Here is a 10,102-nt window from a genome sequence, read left to right as displayed (position 1 = left end):
AAAGGCCTTAAATGACACACCGGACCAGAAGGACAACACAGATATATTCAGAACATTCCATCCCAGAGCATCAGAATAAACATTCTTTTCTAGTGCACATGGAATATTCTCCAGAATAGATCACATGCTGGGTCACGAATCAGGTCTCAGCTGGTACCAAAGGATTGGGATCCTTCCCTGCATATTTTTGGACCACAATGCTCTGAAGCTAGAACTCAGTCACAAGAGGAAATTTGGAGATAACCCAAATACATGGAGTCTAAAGAGCAACCTACTAAAGACTGAATAGGTCAACCAGGAAATTGAAGAAGAATTGAAAAAATTCATGGAAACAAATGAAAATGAAAACACAACTGCTCAAAAATCTTTGGGAAACAGCAAAGGCAGTCCTGAGAGGAAAATATATGGTGATACAAGCCTTTCTTAAGAAGCAAGAAAGGACTCAAATACATAACCTAACCCTACACCCAAAGAAGCTGGAGAAAGAACAGCTAAACCCAGCAGGAGAAGAGAAATAATAAAGATCAGAGAAGAAATCAATGAAATAGAAACAAAGGAATAGTAGAACTGATCGACAAAACTAGGAGCTGGTTCTTTGATTGATTGATTGATTGATAAACGCCTGGCCAGACTTAACAAGAAGAAAAGAGAAAGACCCAAATTAGTAAAATCATGAATGAAAGCGGAGAGATCACAACTAACATTAAAGAAATTCAAACAATTATAAGAACATATTATGAGCAACTATAAGCCAGCAAATTTGACAATCTGGAAGAAATGGATGCATTCCTAGAGACGTATAAATGACCTAAACTGAACTAGGAAGAAATAGAAAACCTGAACAGACCCATTACTAGTAAGGATATTGAAGCAGTCATCAAAATCTCCCAGGGCCAGATGGCTTCCCAGGGGAATTCTACCAAACATTTAAAGAATTAATTCCTATTCTCCTGAAACTGTTCCAAAAAATAGAAGTGGAAGGAAAACTTCCAAACTCATTTTATGAGGCCAACATTACCTTGATCCCAGTACCAGCAATGACCTCATCAAAAAATAGAATTACGGACCAATATCCTTGATGAACACAGATGCAAAAATTCTCACCAAAGTACTAGGGAGTAGGATCCAACAGTACATTAAAAGGATTATTCACCACAACCAAGTGAGATTTACTCCTGGGCTGCAAGGTTGGTTCAACATCCACAAATTGATTAGTGTGATATAATACATCAATAAAAGAAAGAATAAGAACCATATGATACTCTCAATAGATGCTGAAAATCATTTGACAAAGTACAGCATCCGTTCTTGATCAAAATTCTTCAAAGTGTAGGGATAGAGGGTATACCTCAATATCATCAAAGCCATCTATGAAAAACCCACAGCAAATATCATTATCAATGGAGAAAAACTGAGAGCTTTTCTGCTAAGGTTAGGAACTAAGGCAGGGATGTCCACTATCACCACTGCTATTCAACATAGTACTTACTAGAAGTCCTAGCCTCAGCAATCAGACAACAAAAAGAAATTATATACGTCCAAATAGGCAAAGAAGTCAAATTATCACTGTTTGCATATGATATGATACTTGATGTGGAAAACCAAAAAGACTCCACTCCAAAACTTGTAGAACTCATACAGGAATTCAGTAGTGTCAGGATATAAAATCAATGCACATAAATCAGTCGCATTTCTATACACCACCAGCAAGACAGAAGAAATAGAAATTAAGGGGTCAATCTTATTTACAATTGCACCCAAAGCCATAAGATACCTGGGAATAAACCTAACCAAAGAGGCCAAGGATCTGTACTCAGAAAACTGTAAAGTACTCATGAAAATAATTGAGTAAGACACAAAAAAATGGAAAAATGTTCCATGCTCATGGATTGCAAGAACAAATATTGTGAAAATGTCTATGCTACCTAAAGCAATCTCTGCGTTCAATGCAATCCCTATCAAAATGCCATCCATTTTCTTTTTCAAAGAAATGAAACAAATAATCCTAAAATTTATTTGGAACCAGAAAAGACCCTGAATAGCCAGAGGAATGTTGCAAAAGAAAGCCAAAGTTGGTGGCATCATAATTCCGGACTACAAGTTCTATTACAAAGTTGTCATCAAGACACTAAGGTACTGGCAGAAAAACAGACACATAGATCAATGGAACAGAATAGAGAGCCCCAAATAGACCCTCAATTCTATGGTCAATTAATCTTTGACAAAGGAGGAACATATGTCCAATGGAAAAAAGACAGTCCCTTCAACAAATAGTGGTGGGAAAATTGGACAGCCACATGCAGAAAAATGAAGCTGGACCATTTCCTTACACCACACACAAAAATAGATTCAAAATGGATGAAGAACCTCAATGTGAGAAAGAAATCCATCAAAATCCTTGAGGCAAACACAGGCAGCAACCTCTTCGACCTCAGCCACACCAACTTCTTCCTAGGAACATCGCCAAGGCAAGGGAAGCAAGGGCAAAAATGAACTATTGGGATTTCATCAAGATCAAAAGCTTTTGCACAGCAAAGGAAACAGTTAACAAAACAAAAAGACAGAATGGGAGAAGGTATTTGCAAATGACATATAAGATAAAGGGCTAGTATCCAAAATCTATAAAGAACTTATCAAACTTAACACCAAAGGAACACATAATCCAACCAAGAAATGGGTGGGGGCATGAACAGACATTTCTGCAAAGAAGACATCCAGATGGCCAACAGACACATGAAAAAGTGCTCAACATCACTCAGCATCAGGGAACTACAAATCAAAACCACAATGAGATACCACCTTACACCAGTCAGAATGGCTAAAATTAACAAGTCAGAAAATGATAGATACTAGTGAGGATGCAGAGAAAGGGGTACCCTCCTACACTGTTGGTGGGAATGCAAGCTGGTTAGCCACTCTGGAAAACAGTATGCCGCTTCCTCAAAAAGTTGAAAATAGAGCTACCCTATGACTGAACAATTGCACTACTGGGTATTTACCCTAAAGATACAAATGTAGTGATCTGAAGGGGCACGTGCACCTGAATATTTATAGCAGCACTGTCTGCAATAGCCAAACTATGGAAAGAACCTAGATGTCTATCAACAGATGAATGGATAAAGAAGATGTGGTATATATATGCAATGGAATACAATGAAGCCATCAAAAGAAATGAAATTTTGTCTTTTGCAATGATGTGGATGGAACTAGAGGGTATTATGCTGAGTGAAATAAGTCAATCAGAGAAAGATAATTATCATATGATCTCCCTGACATGAAGAATTTGAGAGGCAACATTGGGGGTTTGGGGTGTAAGGAAGGGAAAAATGAAACAAGATGGGATTGGGAGGTAGACAAACCATAAGAGACTCTTAATCTCAAAAACAAACTGAGGGTTGCTGGGGGGATAGGGGATAGAGAGAGGGTGATTGGGTTATGGACATTGTGGGGACATCACATTGCCTGATTTCAAGGTATATTACAAACCTGTGATCACGAAGACAGCATGGTACTGGCACAAAAACAGACACATAGATCAGTGGAACAGAATAGAGAGCCCAGATATGGACTCTCAACTCTATGGTCAACTAATTTTTGACAAAGCAGGAAAAAATATCAATTAAAAAAAAAGACTGTATCTTCTGTAAATGGTGCTGGGAAAATTGGATGGCTCTATACAGAAGAATGAAACTGGACTCTTCTCTTACATAATACACAAAAATAAACTCTAAATGGATGAAAGACCTCATTGTATGACAGGAAACCATCAAAATCCTAGAGGAGAATGTAGGCAGTAACCTCTTTGACATTGGCTACAGCAACTTCTTTCAATATATATCTCCAAAAGCAAAGGAAACAAAAGTGAAAATGAACTGTTGGGACTTCATCAAGATCAAAAGCTTCTGCACCGCAAAGGAAATAGTCAACAAAACAAGGAGGCAACCCGCAGAATGGGAGAAGATATTTGCAAATGACACTACAGACAAAGGGCTGATATTCAAGATCTATAAAGAACTCCTCAAACTCAACACCCAAAAAACAGATCAAGTCAAAAAATGGGTGGAAGACATGAGCAGACACTTCTCGAAAGAAGACATACGAATGGCTAGCAGACACATGAAAAAACGTTCATCATCATTAGCCATCAGGGAAATTCAAATCAAAACCACATTGATTGTCTGTTTTGTGTGTTTTGAGTTTGAGGAGTTCTTTATAGATCCTGGATATCAACCTTTTGTCTGTACTGTCATTTGAAAATATCTTCTCCCATTCCGTGGGTTGCCTCTTTGTTTTTTTGACTGTTTCCTTGGCTGTGCAGAAGATTTTGATTTTGATGAAGTCCCAAAAGTTCATTTTTGCTTTTGTTTCCTTTGCCTTTGGAGACATATCTTGAAAGAAGTTGCTGTGGCTGATATCGAAGAGATTACTGCCTATGTTCTCCTCTAGGATTCTGATGGATTCCTGTCTCACGTTGAGGTCTTTTATCTATTTTGAGTTTATCTTTGTGTACAGTGTAAGAGAATGGTCGAGTTTCATTCTTCTACATATAGCTGTCCAGTTTTCCCAGCACCATTTATTGAAGAGACTGTCTTTTTTCCACTGTATATTTTTTTCTGTTTTGTCGAAGATTATTTGACCATAGAGTTGAGGGTCCATATCTGGGCTTTCTACTCTGTTCCACTGGTCTATGTGTGTTTTTATGCCAGTACCATGCTGCAATTGCACTACTGGGTATTTACCCCAAAGATACAGATGGAGTGAAAAGAAGGGCCATCTGTACCCCAATGTTTATAGCAAATGACAGTACAGACAAAAGGTTTATATCCAAGATCTATAAAGAACTCCTCAAACTCAACACACACAAAACAGATAATCATATCAAAAAATGGGCAGAAGATATGGAGAGACACTTCTCCAATAAAGACATACAAATGGCTATCAGACACATGAAAAAATGTTCATCATCACTAGCCATCAGGGAGATTCAAATTAAAACTACATTGAGGAGGTGAATCATGAGAGACTATGGACTCTGAAAAACAATCTGGGGGGTTTGAAGTGGCGGGGCGGTGGGAGGTCGGGGTACCAGGTGGTGGGTATTATAGAGGGCACGGATTGCATGGAGCACTGAGTGTGGTGAAAAAAATAATGATACTGTTATGCTGAAAATAAATAAATGAAAAAAAAAAACCACATTGAAATACTACCTTACACCAGTTAGAATGGCAAAACTTGACAACGCAAGAAACAACAAATGTTGGAGAAATTGTGGAGAGAGGGGAACCCTCTTACACTGTTGGTGGGAATGAAGATTGGTAGGGCCACTTTGGAAAACAGTGTGGAGGTTCCTCACAAAATTAAAAATAGAGCTACTAGATGGCCCAGCAATTGCACTACTGGGTTTTACTCCAAAGATACAAATGTAGTGAAAAGAAGGGCCATAAGTACCCAAATGTTCACAGCAGCAGTGTCCACAGCAGCCAAGCTGTGGAAAGAGCTGAAATGCCCTTCAGCAGATGAATGGATGAAGAAGATGTGCCCCATTTATACAATGGAATTTTACTCATCCATCAGAAATGGGGAATACCCAACTTTGGGTATTCCCAAATACCCAAACATGGATGGGACTGCAGGAGATTATACTAAGTGAAATAAGTCAAGCAGAGAAAGTCAACTATCATATGGTTTCACTTATCTGAGGAACACAAGGAATTGCATGGGGGATATTAGGAGAAGGAAGGGAAAAATGAAGGGAGAGAAGTCAGAGTGGGAGAGGAACCATGAAAGACTATGGCCTATGGAAAACAAACTGAGAGTTTTAGAAGGAAGGGGGTGGAAAGATGTGTAAGCCTGGTGATGGGTATTAAGGAAGGCATGTATTGCATGGAGCACTGGGTGTGGTGCATAAACAATGAATCTTGGGACACTGAAAAAATAAAATAAAATAAAATAAAATAAAAAAAACTAATGATGTACCGTATGGTGATTAACATAACATACTGAAAAAAAAAACATAATAAAACCTAAAACCAACAAATTTCTAAATGAATGTTTAAAATCTGATTTGCTTTTTTCTGACAGTCCATACTGTGGGTTCTTCACTTGTGTTCCTTGTTACTTCTCACAGTATTTCAGAGGGAGTTAGACTCAGTGCTTATGTCCCTGAATTTGTTCCTCTCTTTCCCCCTGGGACCTTAGAAGGTGGTAAATAAGAGAAAAAGGAGGACCCCTGACATCCAGAATCTTGGCACAGGAAGGAGAAATGGCTGAGAAGTACAGTGATGTATATGGCCTCTGGGTGTGCTCTTGGCCCCCAATAGTGTCACAAGCAGTATTTTTTTCATCCTTTAATGCAGAACATTGCAAAAGAAATTCCTTAATGTCATCATTAAATATTGAGGTCAACTAATCATTCTAAAATTCTGTGCTAATTTAACATAACCTAATTTTCTAAAAATTACATTTACAAAGTTTTAATTAAATGGTTTTTTATTTTTAGCACAATGATTTAAAGTAAGTAGCATCTCAATGGCCAATGACATTTCATGCCTATAGAATCCCACCTTGACATTATTTGTTGACCTTACAATCACAGTTAATATTGTTTGTTGACAGATATTTTTACTTTCACTATTATACATAAATATCTATTTATTTTGTTACATTTTTCAGAGAAACAGTGGACAAAGGCTCTTCCAAGAGGGTATGTATTAGGCTAATGTACTTCTTTCCTTGTGGATGGTCTCACCCAGGAGCCCTAGTCAGACAGTATCTATTAAGTTGTGGCATGGAGACCAATCTCAGGGGGGTGAATCTAGGCTTGTTAAACTCAAGCCTAGATATCTTTACTGAGCAACTTCCCTATGTGTGTCCCACTCTAGACAATGGGTACACTGTCTTTAAGTAGCTTACAGTTCAATGAGATGAGAACTAGCATTAGGTGAAGCTTACCCATTTTGCTAAGTGGTAGAGGATAGTGAAGCAGGACCACACTTCCACATTCCTCCTGTTTCTTGATGTGTCCTTGTGTGTGTAAAGAAAGCTCTGGCAGTATAACCCATCTGGCCCAAACCCTCACTCACTTTGTCCAGGAGAGGGAGTGATTTAGCTAATGGTGAATTTGGGAGGAGAAACTTGGCCTGTGGATCCCAGATCCTTCCTCTCCATTTAAGCTACCTGTTGGAAAGTCTGCCTCTGTTAGTGTCCATCACTGCCATGAATGGTGGGCAAGTCTGCTAAGATTTGGGGTTTGGTATTGTGAAACTTGCTCGCTGTACCCTCCAACAGCAGCTGTTAGTAATAAAGATACTAATTGGCCTTATTTTCAGGGATTTTATATTGGGATCAGGTAGGGAAAAAGAAGTATCATTCATTAAAGTCCTCATAGATAATCCACAGTAAGAACAGAAAGAAAGGGAGCACTGAGATGAGGCCCCTAACCTAGACTGGGGGCCCAGGGAAGATATTTCAAGGAAAGGTGCCCCAGGAACGGAATGCTGAAGGATGAGTTCATCAGCCAGCTAGAGAGGAGAGTGTGTGAAGACTGTCTGAGAGAACATTATTAGGTAGAGGTCTGGAGTCAAGAAGCAGTCCTATTTGTGTGAGGAACAAACAATGCAAGATTTCTAGAGAATGAAGTGGAAGAGGGAGGTATGTGAGATGAGATCAGAGAGGCAAACACGTGGAATGGGGTTTGTTTTCCAAGGCAACCATTGCTACCTTTTGAGACTCATTGTCCCCAAGTCCCAATGGTTTCACTCACCAGATAGATATTGACAGTTGACAGTAAGATATGTGAAACAGGCTTGGAGACTTTCACAAACATTCCCACTGTGAGTCAATAGGACACAAGGCTGTCAACTACCGTGCCTATTGAGTTACAGTCATGCTTCAGAGAAAGGTGAGGTAGCCAGCCTCTTGGATACTGGCACAGCGACATAGAAAGCATTGTGGTCAGGCTTGTGAGAAAAAATGGAAAAGCAGAGAACATCTAGTGATGTGTGAACAGCACCTAAAAGTAGGTCATAGGAAAAGATATCAGAGAAACTGGGGTAAGTTGGACCCACCCTGTGTTGTCAAGTGATAGATTTTTGGCTGTTTATAAACAAAGGATTTTTCGATTAGAGTTAGATAGAATAAAATATTGCTGAAATGTAGAAATTCTAAAATTATCTATAAAGCAGTGAGTCCTACATTGTGGAAGGCACCATGCTAAGTACTTTAAATGCTCCATTCATCTCATCTAAAGCTTAGAATAGCTCTATTGTGAGGATATGGTTATTACTTTCCTTTCAGAGATGAGGAAATGGGACTGAGAGCAGTTAGGTTACTTATCCAAACCGATGGGATTTGAGCTCATCTTTAACAACTGCTTGGTTGAGACCAGGGATAGCCCCATCTCAAAGGTGTTCTAAAGTCAAAAGAATTCTTAGATTTTACAAGATGAACAACTTAAAAATACTACTATGTAGTGGAACCCTATTGAAAATGAATGGGATCCCAGTATTTATTACAGGCAGAAGTGGATTTGCTCTGTATCGAAGTGGAAATATATCAGTACCCCTTCTTTCCTGGACTCAAGCTGACTGAACCTTCTGCACCTTCAGAATTTCTTGGGACTCAGTGAAGCAGAGCTTGAAAGGCTTTGGGATGAGATGATTTTGAATGATCCTATGGTCAGGATATGAGAAGTGGTGCAGTGGAGCTCATGCACGAGAAAGCTGAAAGGCACCTGCTTTGGTCAGAATCCAATGGCCCATGCAGGGAAGGCTGCTGTTTTAAATTAAACTTCTAATTTTTAAGTAATTATGAATTCATATACACTTGTGATAAATAATATGGAGAGATGCTGTGTCCTTTTTGCTCAGTTCTCCTGAGAGTACAATATCAAAACCAGGAGACCAACACTGATCAAGAAAATTTTCATCACAAGAGTCTCCTATGTTGCTTTGAATAGCCACACTCATTTCTTTTCACTCCCTCCTTAACAGTCATGAATCTCTTCTCCATTCCTATTACTTTGCATTTCAGGAATGTTGTATAAATGGAATAATATAGTACGTAATCTGTTGAGCTTGCCTTTTCCCACTTAGCACAATTCTCCATACATCAAGTCGGTCAATCCCCAAACACCAAGCCAATTCTGGATTTTATACTTATTTCCTTGTTTCTTCTTATCCCAAGCAAGTTTGACTCTGTGGCTCCAACCAATTCAACTTTTCTATTTTCTTTTTCTTGTTCTATGATCTGTTTTTTTCTAAAATATTTATTTATTTATTTTTAGAGAGAGAAAGAGAGAGAGAGCGAGCGAGCACAGGAGCATGCAAGTTGGGAGAGGGGCAGAAGGAGAGGGAGAGAGAATCTCAAGCAGACTCTGTGCTGAGGGCACAGCCTGTCATGGGGCTTGACCTCATGACACCTGAGATCATGACCTGAGCCCAAACCAAGAGGTGGATGTTTTACTGACTGAGCCACCCAGCCACCTTATTCTTTAATCTTTATCCTATAAAAAGCCAATGGGGCCTTCTGCCCCATTTTGCAGTTATTCAAAAGGAGTTTGCTCACTTCATAAAGCATTGTAGGGTTTTTTTTTTTGTATAACTTAACTTGTCTTTGATAATTTTTTAAAGAATCACTTGATACAAAATAGTTTTTAATTTTAGTGAAGTTCAATTAATCTATTTTGTCATTTTTTGCTTACACTTTTGCTATTGTATCTAAAAAACCATTGTCAAATCCATGATTTTATCTCTTACATGTCTATTTTGAGTTAATTTTTATATATTATGTGACATAAAGTCCCACTTTATTCTTTGGTGTGTGGATATCCTGTTATCTCAGTACTATTTGTGGAAGAGACTATTCTTTCTGCACTGAATGCTTTTTGCACTCCTGTTGACAATTAATTGATCATATATGTATAGTTTTATTTTTAGACTCTCAATTCTATTCCATTGATTTATGTTTATTCAAATGTCAGTTCCATATTGTTGTGATTATTATTGTTTTATACTAAGTGGTGATGCAACATGGAGGCTTAAGTGGGTAGAAGAATAAATGAAACAAGATGGGATTGGGAGGGAGACAAACCATAAGTGACTCT

This window comes from Mustela nigripes, chromosome 3, assembly GCF_022355385.1.
Source record: "Mustela nigripes isolate SB6536 chromosome 3, MUSNIG.SB6536, whole genome shotgun sequence".
Lineage (NCBI taxonomy): Eukaryota > Metazoa > Chordata > Mammalia > Carnivora > Mustelidae > Mustela > Mustela nigripes.
This window is presented reverse-complemented; position numbering follows the sequence as displayed.